Source organism: Ursus arctos, unplaced genomic scaffold, assembly GCF_023065955.2.
Source record: "Ursus arctos isolate Adak ecotype North America unplaced genomic scaffold, UrsArc2.0 scaffold_2, whole genome shotgun sequence".
Lineage (NCBI taxonomy): Eukaryota > Metazoa > Chordata > Mammalia > Carnivora > Ursidae > Ursus > Ursus arctos.
In genome coordinates this window covers 100,160,739-100,180,812 of record NW_026622874.1, presented here as the reverse complement: position 1 = coordinate 100,180,812, position 20,074 = coordinate 100,160,739, and the positions used below count along the sequence as shown (strand labels likewise).

The 20,074-nt window shown below is 44.5% G+C and overlaps 1 protein-coding gene across 3 annotated transcripts in view; it reads right to left on the bottom strand.

Annotated features, from left to right (window-relative positions):
• The window catches only part of RNF216 (ring finger protein 216), a 157,290-nt gene extending 154,810 nt beyond the window's left edge, over positions 1-2,480 (bottom strand). Inside the window, exons 1-2 of one of the 3 annotated variants that reach the window (XM_048224787.2) lie at positions 2,292-2,359; positions 1,172-1,311 (exon numbers count right to left, since the gene is read on the bottom strand). The gene's annotated coding sequence lies outside the window, so the exon portion shown is untranslated. Of the gene's footprint in view, positions 1-1,171 lie in introns of all 3 variants that reach the window. The other 2 variants (XM_044390159.3, XM_048224788.2) reach the window with 2 other exon arrangements.
• Between the last annotated feature and the right edge of the window lie 17,594 nt (positions 2,481-20,074).

Genomic DNA, 20,074 nt, shown 5'->3' with positions numbered 1-20,074 from the left:
CCCCCTTTTTTTTTAATGGAACACCATCTTTTAAGAACAACTGGCCAACAAAGTATGATTCTTCAGACTTGAGTACTTGGCAGACTTTTTCTCGAAAACGAGTGAAAGAAAATAACCGTGTATTTATTGCCAGCAATAAAACTCGAGCTTCCAAGAGAAAATTAGAATTTTAGAACATTTGTATCTGCCACCATGAGCTTGACAGTTTCCCAATACTTAAAAAAAATGTTTTGATGAGATGGGTGGCGGTATTAACGAATGTGATTCTCTTCTACTTTATGAAGTGTGTCAACATTTGGGAAAGCTGCATAACTCAGTGAACAAATATTTCCTAAATGAGCAAAGCCTGATATGACAAAATCATGCATATGTAAGAGATCCATTGCAAAATGCGAGATAAACCAAAAGATTTATGTATGTGGATATGGTTTTAGATTACTTGCTGCAGTTAGCCTTTTTTTTTTTTTTAAAGTAACTTCTACTCCCAACGTGGGGCTTGAACTCATGATCCCAAGAGCAAGAGTCATATGCTCTACCAACTGAGCCAGCCAGGCACTCTGCAATTAACCTGTAAGAAACTTTACCACTTGTCAAGTTTTAGTAAGATACCAAAGAAGAATATACACAATTATTTGACGTGGCTGTTAAAACACTCCTTTCCTTTCCGATCATATATACATGTGTAAGGCCATAATTTCTTCACACACTTCAACTAAAGCAACATATTGCAACAGACTGAATGCAGAAGGAGGTATGAGAATACAGCTGCTTCCTACGAAATCTGACATTAAAGAGATTTGAGAAAATACAAAACAATGCCATTCTCCTCACTAATACTTTTTTTGGGGACGGGGGTTATTCAGGAAAATACAGTTATTTTCCATAGCAATAAAAATTTATGTTACTCTGCAATGAGTTCATTATTATTTTTTGTTGTTTTGTATGAGTTCATCATTGTTATTGCTAAATGAATTGATTAAGTCAACATTTAAAGAACTCTCAGTTTCAATTCCTAATACGGTAAACACGATAGGGCTTTGGGGTCTCAAAATTTGGGTAAAGGGCTTAGGAAGCAAGTAAGTTTGAGAAATCGTGCTGCACCACATTTTATGAAAGTAAAATTTTAACTGCAAAAAGGATTTATTTCCAGTTAATTTTTTTTTCCAGTTACCTGGGGGAAAGGCCATCATTAAAATTCTGGGTCCCGCTGGCTAACAGCGCTCAGCCAGAGCGGAAGTTGAGGACAACGCCAGGTCCTGAGCCAGATCGAGGATACTGGAACCTGGGGAGTTTCTCCAAGAGTGGGCTCAGCTATGGAAATGGAAATCAAGGGCTGTAGCAGGTTGTTAGAATAACGACACCCCCCACCCCCATGAATTGCATGTCCATGCAATTTGTGGGGTGACTTTGTCCCTGGATCTGGGCTGGCCTGGAGACCAGCAGAATGCCACAGAAGGGACGCTGCACAGTGGTCATCTTAAAAATGTTGTCAAGGAAGGGAGGTTGAACTCTGAAACTAGATTCCTGGAAGAACGACTGAATGCCTCCCCTGTGACAGCACAATCCCTTGCCTGTCTTGGTGATCTGAGGATGCGTTGGCTGGGATGCCGGTCCGGGGTTAAGGGAGAGACGTATTCACCCCCAAAGCCAGAGTTGGGGGATTCTTATTGGAGATTGCTCATGAAATCAACAAGATTGGGGGCAGGGGGCGGGGAGCCTGGGGTCCTAATGCCAATGACAAGGTTAGTTAAGTCATTGGACCCAAGAAGATTCAGGGCCAGTATCAACGCTTCAGCAGAGGGCTGATTTCTTAAATTTTCTGGCAGGCTCCTGTTGTAGGGATGGGCCAAGCTGGTAATGCCCAAGGCTGGGTCATGGAAGCGAAGTTTGTTCTGTGAGCACGCACGCAGCCCTTTTCATCCGGGATCTCCAGGGTTTCCCCTAGGGGCGCACTCCGCATTGTGTTTTATTGCTTCCTGGACGCTTACTCTTTCAGCAGGGTTGGCTGGATCACGGGAGCTAGTGTGGGGCAGGCACACACGTGTGCTCCCACTGGGCGTAGCCCCCCGGTCACCGCCCTCAATGTGTTCTGGGCTCTCCCCAGCTGTGATAGGCACATGACAGAGGGGGCTTTCTCCAGCTACGATCAGATGTGGATCTTTTCCTGACACGTTCACACTTCCTCTTTTTCCGGGGCCAACTTTGTACCAGAGCATAGTGGTTTGCTGGGAAATGTTTAACAACCTGCCATCCGGTGGCGGGGCGGGGGCGGGGAGGGGGACATGACTTACATTGTTTGATGATTTCTATGGGTAAATCCTTCCTCCATGGCTGATCTCAACCACCAACTTGTTGTCGACCGACCTGCAAAACTCTTAAAAATGTAAAAGCCATGGAACGCCTGGGTGGCTTGTTCGGTTAAGCGTCTGCCTTCAGCTCAGGTCATGATCCTGGGGTCCTGGGATTGAGTCCCATGTCGGGTTCCCTGCTCAGTGGGGAGTCTGCTTCTCCCTCTGCCTCTGCCGCTCCCCCTGCTTGTGCTCTCTCTCTCTCTCTCATTCTGACAAATCAATCAATCAATCTTTTAAAAAAAATAGTAAAAGCCAACTCGTGCAAGCTGGTGTGAGCTGGATTCAGCACCCCATGGCCTAGACAGTGGGTATTTTGGAATCTCCTATTCTCCTGGAGTCTTAAACGATTCCTGCTATCTCAGGCCATATTCCTAATATGCTGGGATAAGCCCTGGTTACCCTGTGGGTAACCTCCGTCCTCACCTCCTGCCCCTCCCTCTTCTCCCCGCTCCCCACCAGTCCACAGCTGCTTCTCCATCCTGAAGTGCTGGCTCCGTCTCCATGAGCACGGCACTTGAGGCGCTCTCTGGAATGATGAGGCTGCACGGCCTGCCTTTGCACAGCTGCTGACTGAACACATCCAGCCTCTGAGAAAAGCCTGGAAAGCCTCCCGTGGCTGCAGAGAGAGCTCTCCCAACAGTGTGGGTGGAGGCCACTGCAACTCATGGTCTCTCACTCCGCTGCACTCAGGGGCATTCCACAAGTCCTCATTTGTCCTCTGTCACTGCTCTGTCACATTTCCCACACCAGTCTTTCCAGTGTTCCGTATCTGTTCGTGCCCGCCCATCGTCATCGGACCTTACTTTTCCATGATGCTCAGGAAAATCACACATCTAATTCACGTCAATTGAAAGGCTGTATTGGGATACCCTGCATAGACTCCCTTCCCCATAGATTTCTAGAAGGGCCCACTATCACTCCCTATCCTTCTGCTTTGAGAAGGTGTCTTTTTTTTTTTTTTTTTTAGATGGGAGAAGGCGCAGAGGGAGAGGGACGGCGGAAATCTTAAGTAGGCTCCACACCCAGCACGGAGCCTGATGCAGGGCTCAATCCCATGACCCGGACATCACAACCCCAGCCAAAACCAAAAATTGGATGTTCAACCGACTGAGCCACCCAGGTGCCCCAGTTGTTAAACTCGTACTAGCACCATTAAATCATCAGGTGGTCTTCCTTCAAGGCAATGACTGACCTCCCAACTGTTTAGCTCATTTCCAGATCTTTCTCTCACTTGCCATTCAATAAAGTCTGAGCCATGTTCCTGCTCTGTGTGAATTTTCCCATTGCTGCCTCAGGTGAGGCTTGAGCTAACTCCACCATAACCTTCTTGGTGGCCATCATTAACCAAGTAGAATTTCTGGGGCTGAGATCATTAAAGTGGCCTCCATTTCTGGATCTGAAATTCAAGAATTATGATGGCAACTCCAAAGGAAATCGAGCAATATTTAGAACAGAATGGGAATAAAAGCCACTTCAGGTCAACGTTTGCACAACACCGCAGACAATTACATAATGACAGTTGTTTAAACACATGTACGAGGAAACAAAAACAGCTAAATGATGAACTCTAGAGGCAAACCCAAAGCAGCAAGAAGAAAAAATAATAAAGATAGGGTCAACTCAGGGATCAATCATAGAGATACCAGAAGAAAAAAAGGTTCTTTGAAACTGATTTTTTTGGGAAAAAAAATTAAGATGAACATAACTCTGATCAAGAAAAGAAGAGTTTACGGGGCGCCTGGGTGGCACAGCAGTTAAGCTTCTGCCTTCGGCTCAGGGCGTGATCCCAGCATTATGGGATCGAGCCCCACATCAGGCTCCTCCGCTATGAGCCTGCTTCTTCCTCTCCCACTCCCCCTGCTTGTGTTCCCTCTCTCGCTGGCTGTCTCTATCTCTGCCGAATAAATAAATAAAATCTTTTTAAAAAAAAAAAGAAAAGAAGAGTTTAGGTGCAAATGAACTATAGCCCAATAGAAGTTTATATACATATGTTTTTATATATGTTTATGTACATCTATAAGTTTATATATATATTAATATTCCTATATCTATGTATATCTATGATTTTATATATAGTTTATATATTTATATTATAATAACAATATAATGTATACTATTTAATTATAATATATAAATTATAGGTATTCATACATATGTATAAGTAAACCGGAAAATTTAGAGAACATGCTATCTTGGTTTGTGTTCTTCTCAAAGACCCCGAGACAAGGATTGGAGTGCCAGTGGCATTTTTGGAATGTGATTTCTTTTTAAAGATTTTTTTTTAAAGATTTTATTTATTTATTTGACAGAGAGAGAGAGAGAGAGCACACAAGCAGGGGCAGAGGAAGAGGGAGTAGCAGGCTTCCCACCGAGCAGGGAGCCCGATGCGGGGCTTGATCCCAGAACGCTGGGATCATGACCTGAGCTGAAGGCAGACACTTAAAGACTGAGCCATCCAGGAGTCCCTTTTTAAAAGATTTTGTTTATTCATTTAACAGACAGAGAGAGAGAGATAGTGAGAGATAGTGAGAGAGAGAGCACAAGCAGGGGGAGCAGCAGGCAGAGGGAAAGGGAGAAGCAGGCTCCTCGCTGAGCAGAGAGCCCGAGACCCTGAGATCATGACCTGAGCTAAAGGCAGATGCCCAACCCACTGAGGCAGCCCGGCGCCCCTGGGATGTGATCTGAAGTAATGCCCACCGGGAAGTGGGGAGGTGGGACAGGAAGGAAGGCTAAAGAGCGTGCTCTCAAGCCAATTACCCCCGGAGCTTCACCCCATCAGGGACTTCTGGGAGACGACGCAGAATGCATCTCAAAGTTAGCCCGCCTGAAGGAAGAAGAGGCTGGGAGTTTTATTCACCAACTCACCACCTGTCTTTGTGCACCAGCTGCTTCCAGGGGCATTTTCTTTCCAGCATCTCCAGCATCTTCTCTCCTGCGTGGTCTAGCCGCGTTCCCTCCAGAAGCCAGTAGAATGGCTGGGAGGCGGAGAGTTGCAGGTTGTTGACGGCACGCAGCCTTTAGAGCACAGAAGGGGATGTCGATGTGTCGCTGGTGAAGCACAGACAGCTCGTCCTTCAGGTCACACTTGATCCTGTCACTGATTCTTCAAAGTGGTAGCTGGTCATGACCTTATTAAAAAAAAAAAAGGCTTAAAATGGGATTATTGGGATAGACTACTATCTCTATGACCGCAATGGGTGTTTTGACATCTGTGGCCTCCCTCTTCTTCCACCCCATCCCTCATCTCCAGCCAGCACGTCTGTTGGTGAACGTTAATTGCTGGGTAGGGTAACTCTCCTTCCAGAGAGGTCCGAGCCCTGGTTACCACACCCTTGTCAGGCCTTTGTTATTGCTGCTTCCTGATTATCGCTCCGCATAGAAGCCCAAAGAGGCGAACCAGTGCATACACTCTTTCCTGCTCCCAACACACATCAGTAACTATGTCTCAGGGTCATCAGGGCCTAGGGTCCCTGCCAGCGAAGGAAGTCCTTTCTTTGCCTGCTGGTCTGTTGGCATACGGAGCCCCAAATGACCAGGTGGCAGTTGTACCTTTTGATTAAGTGGATCCTCACTACGTACCCTGGTATAAACACCTCCACACCCCAGCTCCCAGGAGCCAGGACCTAGAGTCCAGCAGAGTCTAAAACTGTTGCGACAGAAAGCACAAATCTGCAAGCGGGTCCCCGGTCTCTTCTACTTCTACCCCTTGGCTTGCAGACCTATCCATTTTTTTTTTTTAATTAAGGGAATAGTCATATAGCATAAAATGAACTTACTTCCCTCAGGCTCCTGTTTGACCAGACGAGCCATTTGCTGTTTCCCAGGGGTCCGTGTAAATGCTTACCTCTGCTCACTGCTCCTTGCACACCCCATTACCAGCAAATGCACTGCCCAAAACACCGCTCACTCGGAGGAGTTCCCATCCCTGCTTGATTTCAGGGTCACCCCTGAACAACACAGCAGTGGGGCGGTGGTCCTTTTTCAAATGGCATCAACAGTGACCCAGGCTTAGTGTTTCCCCCTCCATCATCCACTTTAAGTGATCCGCCAGTTAGGCCATAGATGAGTTGAGCAACGGGCATTGCTGCAACAAAAGTAGGTGACGTGGGAGTCAGTCTGGCTTCCTTATACATGTAGCTTATTTTTGCGATGTTGACCTGCTCAGGCCTAATGCTAGAAAATAGCATTTCCATCCTAGAATGGACTGTGGCTTTGCCCACCCAATTTTATCCCTTGGTGGGTCTGGTCATGCACAACTCCTGATGGGCAGCTCTGGTCTTCTACTCACTTGATGCCCTGTGGTCAAGGGCTTAGTCTCTGCTAGGAGCCGGTAGCATGCACAGAGCTGCCTTTGAATTATGAATGTGCTGAAGATAGCAGAGATCCTAAGTATCTGGGCTGCGGCTTTTCCATCGGGGCTTGCTAGAGGCTCCACACACCATTGCCATCTCTAGCATCATGGCGCCCACCGTGGGTATACGGAGCACCATGGGCCATGACCTGTCACATAGGTCAAAGGCTCAGGCAGTAGGGCCTTTGGACCCCAGCCTGGACCTGCAACAGAGCTCTCTCTTACTGAGGCAGCACTCATAAATGTCGGCCTTCTGAGTCACCTAAAAAACAAATTATAGCACTGTCCTCATGAGTGATGTGCTTGTCTCCCAAATCTGGAGAGGCCTATCAAATGCTCCTTCTCAACAGTAGGAGATAAAAATGTATAATAACTAGTCTTTTATTCGGCCATACTGCACTGTCTTGAGTAATATAAGCTGTCTACTCTATCCGTTAGAAACCTTAGCGCATGAATCACGGTCCTTGTAAATTCCCGATCTGATGATTCCAACATCCCTGCTTGTGGGTTTCTGCTGGGGTGAACTCTATTCTTTCTCCCCATTCGCCTGTGTGTCTGTCTGATTTGGGGGGCAGTAGCCTACCCTATGACCTCACTTCTCTCATGGGTCTAAGAAAACTTGTTGTTTTCAGTTTGTTCAGCTTTTTAAAAAAATATTTATTTATTCATTCATTTATTTATTCATTTTAAAAGATTTTATTTATTTATTTAACAGAGAGAGACAGCCAGAGAGAGAGAACACAAGCAGGGGGAGTGGGAGAGGAAGAAGCAGGCTCCCAGCGGAGGAGCCTGATGTGGGGCTCGATCCCATAACGCTGGGACCGTGCCCTGAGCTAAAGGCAGACGCTTAACGACTGAGCCACCCAGGCGCCCCAGTTCATTCAGCTTTTTACTTGTTAGGATGGAATACCACTTTCCAAGCTCCTGGCGTGCCAGACTGAAAGCAGAATCCTATCCCTATGGTGTTAGGCAGTTTTGTCCTCCTTTATGTAAATGTGGAAGTTTGTGGGTATCAAACACACAGTTGGTGGGTCCCCTCTCCCCCACTATCCTCATTGATTTTGTTCACTTCTTTAGGAGCGGGAAGACTGGAAACCAACCTATCCCCAGGCTCCTGTCACACAAAAACATTTTCCCCCAATGCCTAATACATGCCAGCAATTGGGCTAACCACTGTGGATACAGCAGCGAATAAGACCCTGTCCCTCCCATTTGGCACTCGCCTGCCTGGGTGCCTGGAGGGGACGCATGCATCCTTCAAATGACAACCTCCCATGCTCCCTGCTCTGTAAATCTCAGCCGACAGCGGGCTCCTCACAGGGCCCAGAGACACCGGCCCCCTCCCGAGTTCTTGGTACTGAACGAGGTCCAGATGCATGGACGAGGCAGAACAGATACCAAGGGGAGGTGTCACCTCCCCAGATCCCCTGTTTACGTTTCAGATTGACTCATCCCCTGACCTGGAGAGCTGCCTTGAGGCCAGGAGTCCAAGGTGTTCTGACTGCAGAGAAATATTTTCCCATTACTATCGGCACCTCCAGCTGATAAAAGGGAAGGTCATTCCCTGCACACTAACCTCGATGGCAGAAGGACGATGCCGTCTTCCGTAGGAAGATGCATCAAGAGATAGATGAACGAGAAATTCTTGCCTCGGCTCTGTGGTCTTCGGTATCAGGGTATCTCCATTCTTCTCTGGCAGACTCGGTCTGCCTCCATCAATCAGACCACGCTCCTTTGTTCCTCAGACTGTGGGACGAAGCTTTGGATTTGAAATCAGCTCCCAGATCAGCAGCCAAAATGGACACTCACAGGCTTATCCTCTCTGAATCAACACTTCATATTAAAAACAATCCAAAGACTATGAACAAGAACATGAAGGCTATCTGAACAGTAAATGACATTTTGGGGGGGGAGTTGTTTTTCTGGTGTAATCTAAGGGGTTGGACTAAAGTGGGTGTTATTGCCACTGGGCCCCAAAGGATCGTGAGTCTGTTCTTCTCTGTTGCCATGGGGATGGGTTACATGATTCACGCGCACGGCATGTTCTCTTGCCGAGGTACTCAAGGGCATCTGCACCCTCTCTCTCAGGGCTGGCTTTGTCATAGATATTAGCCACGGGACAAAATAAGCGTGGGGCCTCAGGTGCCGAGAGAGAGAGAAGGGAAAATCAGCTCTGTGGGAGGCTTTGCAGGCGATGAAAAATTCCACCTGCTGGCTGACCTGGGTGGTCCCCGGTGACAGCCAGAACCGTGGATGGCCTGGTGGCAGGTGTCTTCAGAAAGCTAGTGCCGGGGAATGAGTCGGTGACTGCCATTTCACAGGGGCCTGTTGGTATCATGCTAGCTGCCGGCGGGACCCAGAAGGCTCGAGTGCTCCAGAAGGTGTCAGAACCTTCCAGACCATGGGGCAAGGTGTCTGTGGGGAGGGCATAGCGTTGGAGTAGGAGTTAGGGGAGCACGGTTCTAGTCCCCATCTGGTCACTAATTCACCGAACACTAAACTCTCTGGGCTGCCGTTTGACCCAGGTGCACAATGGGGCTACCGAAGCTCAGGGCCCCCCATGAGGGGACAAAGCACGCTGGAAGTCTGCAGCAAGGAGAGGAGGAGCTCTGCAGCAGAGTGGACCAGAGGCTGCCCAACCTGAAAACAGTGGGCGCAACGTAAAATGCTTGTAGCTCTGAGGCACTCAGGAGTCTCCGTGGCTTCCGTGTTGGGGGGGAATCAAGAAACGAATCAGGTGTGTGTGTGTGTGTGTGTGTGTGTGTGTGGCAGGGGGGACTATTTTAGAACAAGGTGGTCAAGTCGCATTCTAGCTCTGCCACTTCCGATCTTGTATGATCGGACCAAGTCCTTCTTTTGTTTCTCCAACATCTCCAAGTATTGGGTGCCAAAGCTCTCTGAGCCTCGGTGTACCAACTGTGAAGTGAAAAGCGCCATAATAAAAATTCGGAGGAGGAGAGGAAGGCAGTGGAGAAGTGAATGTAAGTGTTAAAGAAACTGTGGAATTTCCCACAGCCTGGATTTTGTGGATTGTCTCATCGTGGGGTCATCCTGACACATATTTCTGCTGCTCCTTGTTTTTCCTGTAATGTGACTAGTTAGAGCCACAGGGTTGGCCAGGATTTTTTTTGGGGGGGGGGTTTGGTTTGTAGTTTGTTTTCAGGACTACTCACAGCTGATGTAGCTTATGACCATATAGATGAACGGAACATCTGGCTTTCTCATTTTTTGTTTTGTTTTGTTTTGTTTTTTAAAGATGTCAGCAGTGGTTGGTGATCATTACCTAAGGGTTCATTAGGGATTACAAAAATGATAACTAGTATGATTCGAACAGTTCTGAATTTACAGATTACCCCCTATCAGTTATCTGGTTACCCAAGGGTACTATTTATATAGGAATGAGAAGATAATTTCTCCTCCTATATATACCCGTTCTAAAAATAATGACTTGGTCTTCTAATATCTTCCAAAGATAATTAATAAATATTTTTTAATGTGTTGGCAAACATGGGTTTTTGTCAATCCAACAGGTGAGAAATGGCCTCCCCTCACATCTCCCTTATAATGAATGAGGTCGAGCAATTTTTCATATGTCTAAGGGAACTTACTTTTTTTTTTCTGTGAACTGTTCCTATCTAGTACCCATGTTTAGATAGGGTTTTTGTCATCTTCTTCTCTAATTTTTAGGATCTCTTTCCGTGTTAGGCAGAGCAACTCTTTTTTTATGATCTGTATCACAAATATTTTCCCTGGTTCATCATTTGCCTTTCTACCCTGGCCGTGGTATCTCAAGCTTTGTAAATGTTTTCTATTTTCATTTGGTCAAATTTACTAATCTTTCCCATTATTGTGTCTGGATTTTGAGTCATATTTATAGGAAAGTTTTCTTCATTCCCAGCTACAGAGAAATTTCCTCATGTTTTCTTCTAATATTCATATGGTTTCGTTTTTTGTTTGACATTGAAATCTCTGATTCATTTGAAATCTATTGGGTGTATCGTGTGAGGAATGGATCTAATTATATCTAATTCCATTAGGACAGCCAGCTGTCCCAGCTTTTCATGTTGAAAAGTCCTCTATCCCCCTCACTGATTGGAAATGGTGTCTCTTATACTTTGTTTTGCATCTGCAGTTGGCTCTGCTTCTGGATTTTCTCTTCTGTTTCTGTGCCCTTCTGCCTGTGACTAGGCCAGTGTCTCATTTTAATGACTAAGGCTGTATATATGTTCGAATAAACTTGGAATCTGGCTGTATTTCAAGCACTATGTGGCCATTCTTATTTCTTCTTGTACAAATTATAATCTCCTTGCTTTTAATTCCAGGGGAAGAAAACTAATGGTATTTTTTTTTTTTTGAGATCTTGTTAAATTTATAGATTAACCTAGGGAGGACTGACATCTTCATGATGATCCTATCCAGGAATATGACACAACTTTTCATTCATTTAAGCTCCCCTTTTGCCTTTCAGAAGTGTTTTTACAAGCTTCTTATATGAATTTTAGATATTTCTTTTTAAGATTATTCTTATGTTTTCTTTTTTTTTTTTTTATCACCATTAGGGTCATCTCTTCCATTATATCTTTTTTCTTCCAATATATCTTTTTTTATTAAAGATTTTATTTATTTATTTGACAGAGGGAGACAGCCAGCAAGAGAGAGAACACAAGCAGGGGGAGTGGGAGAGGAAGAAGCAGGCTCCTAGCACAGGAGCCTGATGTGGGGCTTGATCCCAGAGCACCGGGATCATGCCCTGAGCCAAAGGCAGATGCTCAACTACTGCGCCACCCAGGCGCCCCTCTTCCAATATATCTTTTGAATGACTTATGTTTATATAGATTTTTGCATGCTGGTTTTAATACTTGCTTCTTTTACAAAATGCTCCTTTTTAAAAATATTGTATTTATTTATTTGAGAGAGAGATAGAGATAGAGATAAGGAGCCCGACATGTGGCTTCATCCCAGGACCCTGGAATCATGACCTGAACAGATGCTTAGCTGACTGAGCCACCCAACCAGGAGCTCCCAATGTCTTTTAAAATAGGATTCTGTTTACTAATATTTTAGTTAAGATTTTAGACTATTTCGGAAACAAAGTGGGTCTGAAAGTTTCTCTCTGGTGTGTAATCTTTGTTAGCATTTGGCGTAAACGACATACTTGCTTCATAGAAATATTTTGGAAATTTTCCTACTTTTTCTATGTTCTGAAAAGGCTTGAGAACAATTGGAATCATGTGATCTTTAAAGGTTTGGTGTAGGGGCGCCTGGGTGGCTCAGTCGGTAGCACGTGTGACTCTTGATCTTGGGATTGTGAGTTCGAGCCCCACATTGGGCCTAGAGCCTACTTAAAAAAATTATTTTTAATTAAAGGTTTGGTATAATTTCTCTATTAAGAAACAATGTGGACCAAGTGCTTTTCAATTATTTTCCTCTGTTTCTTCTTTGGTAATTGATCTATTCAGGCTTTCTGTCTCCAGTGGGGTCAACTTTGATAAATGGCATTTTTCTAGAAAACCATAAATTTCTTGTAGGTTTCCTAATCTTTGCATAGGGTTCTGGGGTTTCTAATTTATTTGCATAGAGTTGTGCAAAATAAACTAGTGTCTTACCATTTTGCAAAATATCCCTGTTTTGGTAGCTAGTTCCCCTTTGTCCTTTCTGATGGAGACTCACCAGATTTAACTGAAGGCACCCTGCGTGTACCAGGGGGGTGCTCCTAGATTAAATCCACACGCAACTCAGTGTCATTCAGGTGCAGAGAACGAGTTAAAGTGGGAACAGAGACTGAAAGGCCTAGTTTATATGGGAAAGAACATTAAGCAGGAGAAAGTAGGTACTGTTACACATTTGTTAATTTTTCAAGGAGCATTATTGATAAATACGTGCGTGGGTGTTGCCCCCAACCCCGGCTCCTTCCCACATGCTTATGGGGGAAGCCTGGTCACCATTAACCTTTCAAAGGTGTATTTCCCTCAAATGAGTTTTAAGTTCGTAGGTTAGAAATCCTAGATGACCGGTATCTTGAAGAGGAACCCAAGAAAGTTTTCCGTTTTGCTCCTGCTCTATCTACTCTCCTACCCTTCTGCTCTGGGTCACGGGTGAAAATCCAGGTGTAAACTGTAGAGCACCGTCCTTCAGCGTGCTGGCTGTGAATTCAGAAAGGCTGACTTTTTAATCTTGGTTTCTAACTATGTGAGTTTGCACAAGTCATTTCATTCCCTCTAAACCTCAGGATCCTCATTTGTAAATCGGAGAGTCTAGCCATACCTGTCTCGCAGGTCCTAGTGAGAATCCAACAAACCCTGCGTGGAGACCATTGGTCCAGCAGCCGGTGCTCAGGAAGGAATCCGTGCATGTGAATCAGGAATGCTGGTGCGTGACATGGCGGGGCAGGCTCATGGGACACTGTTTGACCTACAAAAGGGGATTTGGATGTCAGATTTTATTTTTATTTTATTTTTGTAAGATTTATTTATTTATTTCAGAGATGGGGGAGGAGCAGAAGGAGAGGGAGAGAATCTCAAGCAGACTCCCCGCTGATCTCATGACCCCGAGATCATGACCTGAGCCGAGATCAAGAGTCCGACACTCAATCGACTGCACTACCCAGGTGTCCCTGGCTGTCAGATTTTAAGCTGCTGTGATGACGGTCACTTTGCTGCATTTTCTTGATTGTGTGGGTGGGGGGCTTGTGCTGTGGTTTTTTTTTTTCCTCAAAGTCATCCTTTTATAAAAAATTATTTTTTGAAAGATTTTATTTATTATTTGACAGAGAGAGAGACAGCACAAACAGGGGAAGCAGGAGAGGGAGAAGCAGGCTCTCTGCTGAGCACAGAGTCTGACCTGGGGCTCGATCACAGGACTTTGGGATCATGACCTGAGCCGAAGGCAGATGCTTCATTGAATGAGCCATCCAGGCATCCTGCAACTTTTTTTTTAATTGATGAAATTTTTATTTTATTTTATTTATTTATTTTAAAGATTTTATTTATTTATTTGACAGAGAGAGAGGCAGCGAGAGAGGGAACACAAGCAGGGGGAGTGGGAGAGGAAGAAGCAGGCTTCCTGCTGGGCATGGCGCCCGATGAGGGGCTCGACCCCAGAACGCTGGGATCATGACCTGAGCCGAAGGCAGACCCTTAACGACTGAGCCACCCAGGTGCCCCTAATTGATGAAATTTCTAAAGAGCAGTTTTAGGTTCACAGCCTCTTGAATGGGAAGTGTAGGGAGTTCCTATATATGCTCTGTTCCCACACACGCATATACTAGTAGTCTATATGTAATCGTAGTCTCCCCTACTATCGCCTTTCTGTATCACAGTGCTACACACGTGACAATCAATGAAGCCACAGCGACACATCAGAATCACCCAAAGTCTATAGCTTACATTAGGGTTCACGCTTGGTGTTATACGTTCTATGGGTTCGACTGAATGTATAGTGACATATATCTACCACCATAGTATCACAGAGAATCGTTTCACTGCCTTAAAAATCCTCTGTGCTCCACCTATTCATCCCTCCTTCCCTCCTAACCTCTAGCAAGTGCTCATCTTTTACTGTCTCCATAGTTTCGCCTTCTCCAGAACGTCACATAGTTGGAATCATACCCTATGCAGCCTTTTCAGGCTCCCTTCACTTGGTTATATGCATTTAAGGTCCTTCCATGTCTTTTCATGGCTTCATAGCTCATTTCTCTTTTAGCACTGAATACTTTCCCACTGTCTGGATGGACCACAGCTTATGTATACATTCACCTATGGAAGAACATCTTGATTGCTTTCAGGTTTTGGCAATTATGAATAAAAACTGCTATAAAAATCAAGGTTCCACATGGACATAAGTATTCAACTCTATTGGGTAGATACCAAAGGGCGTGATTGCTGGATCATACAGTAGGACTATGTTCAGTTTTATAAGAGACTGCCTAACAGTCTTCCAAAGCAGCTGCACTGTTTTGCATTCCCACCAGCAGTGAATGAGAATTCCTATCGTTCCACATCCCCTGACCAGTATTTGGTGTTCTCAGTGTCGGATTTTGACCATTCTCAGAGATATGAGACCGTTGTGTATCTTGTCATTGTTTTAATTTGTGATTATCTAATGGCATATGGGTGCAGGGTGGGTGGATTCACAATAAATCCCTCAGTTTTGTTTGTCTGAGAGAGTCTTTATTTCTCTTTCACCTTTGAAGCATAATTTTGCAGGTTACACAATTTTAAATTGGTGGGTTATTTTTCTTTCAACACTTCAAATATTTTCCTCTATCCTCTTCTTGCTTGCATGGTTTCTGAGAAGTCAGATTAATTCTTATCTTTGTTCCTCTATAGGTAAGCTGACTCTTTCCTCTGGCTTCTTTCAGGACTTTTTCTTTATCTTAATTTTCTGAAGTTTGAATATAATATGCCTAGATATAGTTTTTTGTTTTTTATTTGTTTGTTTTTGTCTGTTTTGGCATTTATCCTGTTTGGTGTTTTCTGGGCTTCCTGGATCTGAGGTTTGGTGTGTGACGTAAATTTTGGGAAATTCTCATTTTTGTTTCAAATATTCCTTCTGTTCCTTTCTTTCTTTCTTCTCCTCCTAATATTTCCATGACATATATGTTACATCATTTTTATATACACAGTTCTTGAATATTCCATTCTGGTTTTTCTTTTTCTTTTTTCTTTTTCTTTCTTTCTTTCTTTTTTTTTTTTTTTTTGCTTTGTTTTTAAATTTTTGAGATTTCTACTGAGATGTCCTCAAGCTCAGCAGTTCCAGTCTACCTATAAGCCCATCAAAGTCATTCTTTATTTCATTTGTGGCGATTTTGATTTCTAATATTTCCTTTTTATTCTTTCTGAGAACTTCCATCGCCCTGCCTACATTATTCATCTGTTCTTACATCTTGTCTGCTCTTTCCATTAAAGCCCCTACCATATTAATCACAGTTTTTAAAATTTTTTGGTCTGATAAGCCAACCTTTCTGCCTTACTGGATTCTTGATCTCTTCAAACTTTTTTTTTTTTTTTGCCTTTTAGTATGCCTTGTAATTTTGTCTTGATTGCTAGATATGACACACCTGTTAAACATTCTGCTGCAATGGGCCTTTAGCAATTTGGTGGGAAGGTGTCAGGGAGGAGACGCACTTAGAGTCTAATGATTAGGTCTCAGGTTTTTAGCCAGCCTGTGCCTCCGGACTGTGAGCCTCTCAGATGCTGCTCAGTCTGTCTCCCCCTGTTGGGTGGGATAGTATAGCTTGAGTGGGCTGGAGATGAGTATTTCCCTTCCTCCTTCAATTAGGCTCTGATAAAACCCCAGTAGGTTAGGCTCTGGTTAACTAGTTTCTCCTGAGGGCAGCCTTGTTAAGAAGACCAGAATGCTCTGGTGTATTTCAAAATGGTTACATTTCCCTCCCCCCTGCAAGAAGCATGAGGCCATTTTCCTCCCATATTCACTGTGAGCACCGGGTGGAACTCCTGAGGTAAACATCATGAAAGTTGTGCCCCACTCAAGGTTTGAACTCTTGGGCTTCTCGACACTGAGCCTCCAGCAATTCATCCACTACAGTTCAGGTTTTCTTAACCTGGACTGGCTGATGTGGAGGTTTCTGCTCCGGTAAGTTGTGATTCTTAGAATCTGCCTGCTCTTGTGTATCTTCAGTTTGGGGGCCAGTGGCGTGCCCTGTGACCTCACGTCACTGATGGATCTAAGTAGAGTTGTTGATTTTTTAGTTTGCTCAGTTTTTAACTTGTTGTTAGGCTATGGTGGCAACTTCTAAGCTTCTTAATCTGCTGTGGTATTTCTAGATATACAGTTGGCTTGTCGGGATCTTGGAAAAGTGGGACCGCAATAGCCTCGGCGGAGAATTGATCCACCTTGGAGATGCTGAAGGAAGCATTAGTTTCAATGAAAGACAGTGCAGACTTTAAAGAAGGATGTCAGATTCTATTTAGGTACCCGAGACCCACATAGGTGGGGCTATGCAGAATTTTTAAAATCAGGGTTAAGAAATTAGGTTATTTAAATTTTTCTAAGAAGGAGGAGATTTCAGTAGGGGATATTAATTCCTCAGCTGAAGCTTGATGATATCAGGAGTTCATAATCCTGAAATCTGGACTTTTTCTAGCGTGGGCTTTGTGTTATTTTAACTGTGCTGTCATTGGCTGTTTGTTAAATTGTTATGGGTTGTCTAGCAAAAGCATGGGGCTACCTTTTCATTGGGGTAAGTTGCCATATTTGGAAAGAGGTTTGATGCTGAACCTGAGATCTGGAGCTGCTGTCGGGGGCAGTATTTCCCACAGGAATGAGCAACAAACCCTTTTGTATAGTTGCATTAGGGATTCCAAGTCCAGCTCCCAAATGGAGGTGCTGAAGGTGGGAACCCCATCAGTTCCCATGGAAGATGGCCCAGGCTTCAGCTATGGAAAAAAGAAGACATATTCTATCTGGCAAGCCACATACCCTAGACTCAAGTTTCTCATGATTTAAATCTCTGGTGTGATGAGGCTATAACTCCTTGGCCAATTTGCATAGGCTAGTTCATTGTATTAAACTAGTGGTTCTCCATTTGGGACACTTTTTCCTCCCTGCCCCTCCCCCACACACTCCAGGGACATTTGACAATGTCTGGAGACATTTTTGGTAGTCATAAATGTGGAGGGTGCTTCTGGCATCTGGGTGCTGCTAACATCCTACAATGCACAGGACAGCCCCCCCTACAACAAAGAATTATTTGGCCCCAAATGTCAATAGTGCCAAGGTTGGAAAACTCACTCATCAGTATGTACCTAAAGGTAAGATTACTGGAGAACAGTGTACATTCACACTCATCTTTTTTTTTTTTTTTTAAGATTTTATTTATTTATTTGACAGAGACAGAGACAGCCAGCGAGAGAGGGAACACAAGCAGGGGGAGTGGGAGAGGAAGAAGCAGGCTCCCAGTGGAGGAGCCTGATGTGGGGCTCGATCCCATAACACCGGGATCACGCCCTGAGCTGAAGGCAGGCGCTTAACCGCTGGGCCACCCAGGCGCCCCATTCACACTCATCTTTACTACAGCATACCAAAGCGTTGCCCCGTGTGGTTGTATTAATATCCGCGCTCACCAGTAATGAGTGTTCCAGTGGTTTTGCAGCCCTTGCTTATCCTTGGTGCTGCCCGTGTCAACCTGGTGGTTTGTAGTTTGCTCTTCCTTGATCATTACTAATGTTGAGCATCTCTTTGTATCCTGAAATGCCCATTTGGGTGTTCTCTTCTGGAAAATATCTGTTCAGGTTTTGTTCTGGTTTTTTTTTTTAATCATTTCTTTTTCCCATGGCATCATTTCCTTTTTTTTTTTCCTTAATGATTTTTAGGAATTCTCAGTTATTCGGGTGAGTCTTTGTGAGTTATACATATAATAGATATCTTCTCTTCTATGCCATGGTTAGTTCATTCATCCTCTTTATGGTGTCCTTACTCTTGACGCAATCTTACCAATCTATTCCTTTGTAGTTAATGATTCTTGTGTTTTTCTTAGGAAATCATCTTCCTCATTCTAAAATAGTGAAGATACTCCATACTTTATTTTTTTCAATTTATTTTATTTTTAAAGTAATCTCCACACCCAACATGGGGCTTGAACTCACGACCCCGAGATCAAGAGTCACACGCTCTACTGACTGAGCCAGCTAGGCACCCAGAAAATCACAAAGATACTCATTATCTTCTCAAAGTGACACAAGTCTGTTTCTCACCATGAGGTCTTTCGGATTAGGTAATGGGTGATTTTCCTGAGTATCACGGAAAAGTAAGGTCCGATGACGATGGGCGGGCACGAACAGATACGGAACACTGGAAAGACTGGTGTGGGAAATGTGACAGAGCAGTGACAGAGGACTTGTGGAATGCCCCTGAGCGCAGCGGAGTTAGAGACCATGAGTTGCAGTGGCCTCCACCCACACTGTTGGGAGAGCTCTGTCTGCAGCCACGGGAGGCTTTCCAGGCTTTTCTCAGAGGCTGGATGTGTTCAGTCAGCAGCTGTGCAAAGGCAGGCCGTGCAGCCTCATCATTCCAGAAAGCGCCTCAAGTGCCGTGCTCATGGAGACGGAGCCAGCACTTCAGGATGGAGAAGCAGCTGTGGACTGGTGGGCGGGGAGGGGAGTGCAGGGAGAAGGGGGTGGGGCAGGAGGTGAGGACGGAGGAGGAAGCTCACAGGGGTAACCAGGGCTTATCCCAGCATATTAGGAACATGGCCTGAGACAGCAGGAATCGTTTAAGACTCCAGGAAAATAGGAGATTCCAAAATACCCACTGTCTAGGACGTGGGGTGCTGGATCTAGCTCATGCCAGCTTGCTTTATTATTATTTTTAAAAAGATTTTATTTATTTATCAATCAGAATGAGAGAGAGAGACACAGTGAGCACAAGCAGGGGGAGCGGCAGAGGCAGAGGGAGAAGCAGAGTCCCTGCAGAGCAGGGAGTCTGACATGGGACTCGACCCCAGGACCCTGGGATCATGACCTGAGCTCAAGGTAGATGCTTAACCAACCGAGCCACCCAGGTGTCCCATGGCTTTTACATTTTCAAGAGTTTTGCAAGTCAGTCGACAATAAGTTGGTGGTTGAGATCAGCCAGGGAGGAAGGATTTACCCATGGAAATTATCAAACAATGCAAGTCATGCCCCCCCTTTATTTTCATTTATTTTTGATTTTATCAGTTTATTACCCAGTCTTATGACCATTGTCCTTCTAATTTCTTTGGGTTTAGTTTTCTGTTTCTTTTCTAAAATTCTTAGTATGGAACTGCAAAAATATTACACTGAGAAAAAAAATAAAGGCAATTTCTTTGCAGAAGAATAAATCCAGCAAGTCAGAATAAAGTGAATTCAGACATTTTTTAAGCGCTGAGAGTAAAAAACCAAACTCTGTTGACCTATCATTCTATATCCAGTGAAAATATCTTTTAAAAATGAAGCTAAACTTCTGTTTCCGGTGAAGATAGTGTAACAGAAACCGGATTTACCCTTCCATCCGAAAAAAAACAACAAAACCTAACAAAAATATGTGAAACAATTATTTGGGAGACATTGGACACCAGGCAGTGAACAGTCTTTCCTGAGGGTGAGGAATCAATGAGGGAACCCCACGATTGCCCCCGCTTTGCGAGAGTTTTCAGGGTTAGGTATAAAAAGGGTAACCTGGGTGAAGTCTGGTGGGCTCCCTGAGTTGAGGAGCCCAGGGAGACCAAAGTAGTTAGAGGTCTCAGGACAGAGTGCCAGAGAGCGCTAGATAGTTTGTCCTAGAATATCACTGGAAGGTCACTCATGAGAAGTTAAAATGCATACTGTGAATCGAAAGCAACCACTAAAAAAAAAAAATAAACAGTTACAGCTAATGAGCCAACAAAAGAGGT